We start from the raw sequence: 7420 nt of genomic DNA on the forward strand, positions 1-7420 counted from the left end.
CCACCACCGCCACCACCACCACCACCGCCACCACCACCGCCACCGCCGCCACCACCACCACCACCGCCACCACCACCACCACCACCACCGCCACCGCCACCACCACCACCACCACCGCCACCACCACCATCACCACCGCCACCGCCACCGCCACCACCACCGCCACCACCACCGCCACCACCACCGCCACCACCGCCACCACCACCGCCACCGCCGCCACCACCACCGCCACCACCACCACCACCACCACCGCCACCACCACCATCACCACCGCCACCGCCACCGCCACCACCACCACCACCGCCACCGCCACCACCACCACCACCGCCACCACCACCGCCGCCACCACAACCGCCACCGCCACCACCGCCGCCGCCACCACCACCGCCACCACCACCGCCACCACCACCACCACCGCCGCCACCACCGCCACCACCACCGCCACCGCCACCACCACCGCCACCACCGCCACCACCACCGCCACCGCCACCGCCACCACCACCACCACCACCACTGCCGCCACCGCCACCACCACCACCACCGCCACCACCACCGCCACCGCCGCCACCACCACCACCACCGCCACCACCGCCACCACCACCACCACCACCGCCACCACCGCCACCACCACCGCCACTGCCACCACCACCACCACCGCCACCACCGCCACCACCACTGCCACCACCACCACCACAACCGCCACCGCCACCACCGCCACCACCGCCACCACCGCCACCACCACCGCCACCACCACCACAACCGCCACCACCGCCACCACCGCCACCACCACCGCCACCACCGCCACCACCACCGCCACCACCATCACGTGGATATGTACAGCAGCAGCCAAACAACCTAAGGGGCCGTCCATAAATGACGTCACGCGATTTTGGCCGATTTTGACCCCTTCTCTTGTCAGATGGTGTCACAAAAAGTCAGACCCCCCTGAAACATGACGTCACAAAGCTCTGCCCCCCCCCCCCCCCAAAAAAAATATTTACATTTTTAAAATAAAACATGTTTCAAATCGCTTTAAACTATTGTCATTGTAGTGCGTATTTAATGTGGTTCTGCACTCTGATGTTCTAGGAAAAAACACTTATTAAAAAGGAGGCGTTGGAAAGCTTAACGTCTAACTAAAACTGCAGATGTTCAGAATATTATATTGAAATTCTCTTATAATTATTCAATGTTAAAAGTAATTGTAACTGTAAAAATACTTGAAACTTTGCAGTATAACGAAGCAAAATGGAGAGTACAATTATATCAATCCCATATTCATTCCACAGAATGAAAAGCCCTGGTAGAATCATTGGAATTAAAATGTTAATAACAATCATTCAAAAAAATTACAAAATGTATGCTTCTCCATTCTCCGATGGAGAAGCAAAATCTCGTTCAAGGAATAAATAAAAGGTGACCTTAGTAAATAAAAAAAAAATCAAATAGTTAAAAATGAAAATTAATAAAAAAAATAGTGTTGTTATAACAATTATGTTTCATTAATATTTTTAGTTAAAGTTGCGCATTTTGATGTGACGTCACATTTCTCAACCTCCCCCACTCCCCGTCACACCCCTCGGTGCGTGACGTCATTTATGGACGGCCCCTAAACGCGGAGTGACGTCGATTCTAAACAGAGAGGGAAAAACCGGAAGACCCGGAGAAAAATCCACGTGACCACGGGAAGAGACGAGAGAGAGAGAGACACACAGACTCAAAATACACAGCAGCAGGCGTCAGGGTCGGGGTCGAACCCACACGATCTCCTGTATACCAGGCGAGGTAGTTAACATCTCATAGCCACTGTGATGATGATGAGAGAGACAGCAGGTGGGAGAGTTGGGATCGAACCCACGACCTCCTGTATACCAGGCGGGGTAGTCAACATCTCCTAGCCACCGTGGTGATGATGAGAGAGAGAGACACGCAGACTCCAAATACACAGCAGCAGGCGTCAGGGTCGGGGTCGAACCCACACGACCTCCTGTATACCAGGCGGGGTAGTCAAAATCTCCTAGCCGCCGTGGAGGTCACAAGAGTTCTGGACCGCCCTGCCCAGCGTTGCCTCTCAGAGCGCAGTCCCCCGGATCGCGACGCTCGTCACGAGGGTCGCCTGCACGGCTCCTGTGACGCAAACTCGGCTTGATTCGGAAAACAATGACAATATTAATAATAGGGAAACAATGACAATATTAATAATAGGGAAACAATGACAATATTAATAATAGGGAAACAATGACAATATTAATAATAGGAAAACAATGACAATATTAATAATAGGAAACAATGACAATATTAATAATAGGAAAACAATGACAATATTAATAATAGGAAAACAATGACAATATTAATAATAGGAAAACAATGACAATATTAATAATAGGAAAACAATGACAATATTAATAATAGGAAAACAATGACAATATTAATAATAGGAAAACAATGACAATATTAATAATAGGAAAACAATGACAATATTAATAATAGGAAAACAATGACACTATTAAGAATAGGAAAACAATGACAATATTAATAGTAGGAAAACAATGACAATATTAATAATAGGAAAACAATGACAATATTAATAATAGGGAAACAATGACAATATTAATAATAGGGAAACAATGACAATATTAATAATAGGGAAACAATGACAATATTAATAATAGGAAAACAATGACAATATTAATAATAGGAAACAATGACAATATTAATAATAGGAAAACAATGACAATATTAATAATAGGAAAACAATGACAATATTAATAATAGGAAAACAATGACAATATTAATAATAGGAAAACAATGACAATATTAATAATAGGAAAACAATGACAATATTAATAATAGGAAAACAATGACAATATTAATAATAGGAAAACAATGACAATATTAATAATAGGAAAACAATGACACTATTAAGAATAGGAAAACAATGACAATATTAATAGTAGGAAAACAATGACAATATTAATAATAGGAAAACAATGACAATATTAATAATAGGGAAACAATGACAATATTAATAATAGGGAAACAATGACAATATTAATAATAGGGAAACAATGACAATATTAATAATAGGAAAACAATGACAATATTAATAATAGGAAAACAATGACAATATTAATAATAGGAAAACAAATGCCAATATTAATAATAGGAAAACAATAACAATATTAATAATAGGAAAACAATGACAATATTAATAATAGGAAAACAATGACAATATTAATAATATGAAAACAATGACACTATTAAGAATAGGAAAACAATGACAATATTAATAGTAGGAAAACAATGACAATATTAATATTAGGAAAACAATGACAATATTAATATTAGGAAAACAATGACAATAGTAATAATAGGAAAACAATGACAATATTAATAATAGGAAAACAATGACAATATTAATAATAGAAAAACAATGATAATATTAATAATAGGAAAACAATGACAATATTAATAATAGGAAAACAATGACAATATTAATAATAGGAAAACAATGACAATATTAATAATAGGAAAACAATGACAATATTAATAATAGAAAAACAATGACAATATTAATAATAGGAAAACAATGACAATATTAATAATAGGAAAACAATGGCAATATTAATAATAGGAAAACAATGACAATATTAATAATAGGAAAACAATGACAATATTAATAATAGGAAAACAATGACAATATTAATAATAGGAAAACAATGACAATATTAATAATAGGAAAACAATGACAATATGAATAATAGGAAAACAATGACAAAATTAATAATAGGAAAACAATTACAATTTTAATAATAGGAAAACAATGACAATATGAATAATAGGAAAACAATGACAATATTAATAATAGGAAAACAATGACAATATTAATAATAGGGAAACAATGACAATATTAATAATAGGGAAACAATGACAACATTAATAATAGGGAAACAATGACAATATTAATAATAGGAAAACAATGACAATATTAATAATAGGAAAACAATGACAATATTAATAATAGGAAAACAATGACAATATTAATAATAGAAAAACAATGACAATATTAATAATAGGAAAACAATAACAATATTAATAATAGGAAAACAATGACAATATTAATAATAGGAAAACAATGACAATATTAATAATATGAAAACAATGACACTATTAAGAATAGGAAAACAATGACAATATTAATAGTAGGAAAACAATGACAATATTAATAATAGGGAAACAATGACAATATTAATAATAGGAAAACAATGACAATATTAGAATAGGAAAACAATGACAATAATAATAATAGGAAAACAATGTCAATATTAATAATAGGAAAACAATGACAATATTAATAATAGGGAAACAATGACACTATTAAGAATAGGAAAACAATGACAATATTAATAATAGGAAAACAATGACAATATTAATAATAGGAAAACAATGACAATATTAATAATAGGAAAACAATGACAATATGAATAATAGGAAAACAATGACAAAATTAATAATAGGAAAACAATTACAATTTTAATAATAGGAAAACAATGACAATATGAATAATAGGAAAACAATGACAATATTAATAATAGGAAAACAATGACAATATTAATAATAGGGAAACAATGACAATATTAATAATAGGGAAACAATGACAATATTAATAATAGGGAAACAATGACAACATTAATAATAGGGAAACAATGACAATATTAATAATAGGAAAACAATGACAATATTAATAATAGGAAAACAATGACAATATTAATAATAGGAAAACAATGACAATATTAATAATAGAAAAACAATGACAATATTAATAATAGGAAAACAATAACAATATTAATAATAGGAAAACAATGACAATATTAATAATAGGAAAACAATGACAATATTAATAATATGAAAACAATGACACTATTAAGAATAGGAAAACAATGACAATATTAATAGTAGGAAAACAATGACAATATTAATAATAGGGAAACAATGGCAATATTAATAATAGGAAAACAATGACAATATTAATAATAGGAAAACAATGACAATAATAATAATAGGAAAACAATGTCAATATTAATAATAGGAAAACAATGACAATATTAATAATAGGAAAACAATGACAATATTAATAATAGGAAAACAATGACAATATTAATAATAGGAAAACAATGACAATATTAATAATAGGAAAACAATGACACTATTAAGAATAGGAAAACAATGACAATATTAATAGTAGGAAAACAATGACAATATTAATAATAGGGAAACAATGACAATATTAATAATAGGAAAACAATGACAATATTAATAATAGGAAAACAATGACAATATTAATAATAGGAAAACAATGACAATATTAATAATAGGAAAACAATGACAATATTAATAATAGTAAAACAATGACAATATTAATAATAGGAAAACAATGACAATATGAATAATAGGATAACAATGACAATATTATTAATAGGAAAACAATGACAATAATAATAGGAAAACAATGACAATATTAATAATAGGAAAACAATGACAATATTAATAATAGGAAAACAATGACAATATTAATAATAGGAAAACAATAACAATATTAATAATAGGAAAACAATGACAATATTAATAATAGGAAAACAATGACAATATTAATAATAGGAAAAATGACAATATTAATAATAGGAAAACAATAACAATATTAATAATAGGAAAACAATGACAATATTAATAATAGGAAAAATGGCAATATTAATAATAGGAAAACAATAACAATATTAATAATAGGGAAACAATGACAATATTAATAATAGGAAAACAATGACAATATTAATAATAGGAAAACAATGACAATATTAATAATAGGAAAACAATGACAATATTAATAATAGGAAAACAATGACAATATTAATAATAGGAAAACAATGACAATATTAATAATAGGAAAACAATGACAATATTAATAATAGGAAAACAATGACAATATTAATAATAGGAAAAAATGACAATATTAATAATAGGAAAACAATGACAATATTAATAATAGGAAAACAATGACAATATTAATAATAGGAAAACAATGGCAATATTAATAATAGGAAAACAATGACAATATTAATAATAGGAAAACAATGACAATATTAATAATAGGAAAACAATGACAATATTAATAATAGGAAAACAATGACAATATTAATAATAGCAAAACAATGACAATATTAATCATAGGAAAACAATGACAATATTAATCATAGGAAAACAATGACAATATTAATAATAGGAAAACAATGACAATATTAATAATAGGGAAACAATGACAATATTAATCATAGGAAAACAATGACAATATTAATAATAGGAAAACAATGACAATATGAATAATAGAAAAACAATGACAATATTAATAATAGGAAAACAATGACAATATTAATAATAGGAAAACAATGACAATATTAATAATAGGAAAACAATTACAATATTAATAATAGGGGCTTTCCCCTGTTTTCTGGCTACAAAACTGCAACCTTTTTACAAGGACTCGTGTGTGCATTGACTGCAAGCATTTTGACAAGTTGTAAATATGTGTGTGCATTAACCACAAGTTTTGTGGTTAATGTGCACACATGATTCCTTGTTAAAAGGTTTCAGTTTTGTTTACCAGGGGAAAACCCTATTATTTATTTTGGTACTGACAAAGGAGGGTCTAATAATGACAATATTGATTACACCTTTAGTTTCCGACGTTTATTCATACTTCACTCGTGATATTACATTTAAACAATGTCAAGTGAGGTCAACTACCCCGATTAAACTTACAGTAAACCTAAGATCTAAATGCACCTCTCCCCTAAAACCATAGGCGGAGTTAAACGACGACATTCGGGGGAGGGACAGGGAGGGGTTCGCTTTGTCACTCACATTACGAAATTATGAATCGCTGGTGCATATCATTTATTCATATTTAATCTTCATTGTAAACGACTAAAAGTAAATTAATAAAGGTGCCCCCCCCGCCCGCCCCTCCCCCCCATCGTCACACGGCGTCACAAAAAGACAGGACCCCCCCTCAAATATGACGTCACAAAGCTCTGCCCCCCCCCCAAAAAAAATTGTAGTGCGTATGTAATGTGGCGCTGCACTCTGATGTTGTAGGAGAAAACATTTATTAAAAATTCTATTTAATTAAGTAGAACGTGTTGTCTGTATTTATTGAAACTTGCGCAATTTGATGTGACGTCACATTTCTCAAACACCCCCCCTCCCTCGTCACACATCGTCACAAATGTCTGACCCCACCCCCCCCCCCAGGTGCGTGACGTCATTTATGGACGGCCCCAAAACAAAAACACCGCATAGATAATGAACACCAATGTGTATGTCCCGGTTAACATGCATCACTTTGTATTATTGTACTGCCGCCGTT

The sequence above is a fragment of the Petromyzon marinus genome, chromosome 59, assembly GCF_048934315.1.
Source record: "Petromyzon marinus isolate PM22_M1 ecotype Great Lakes invasive population chromosome 59, UKy_Petmar_22M1.pri1.0, whole genome shotgun sequence".
NCBI lineage: Eukaryota > Metazoa > Chordata > Hyperoartia > Petromyzontiformes > Petromyzontidae > Petromyzon > Petromyzon marinus.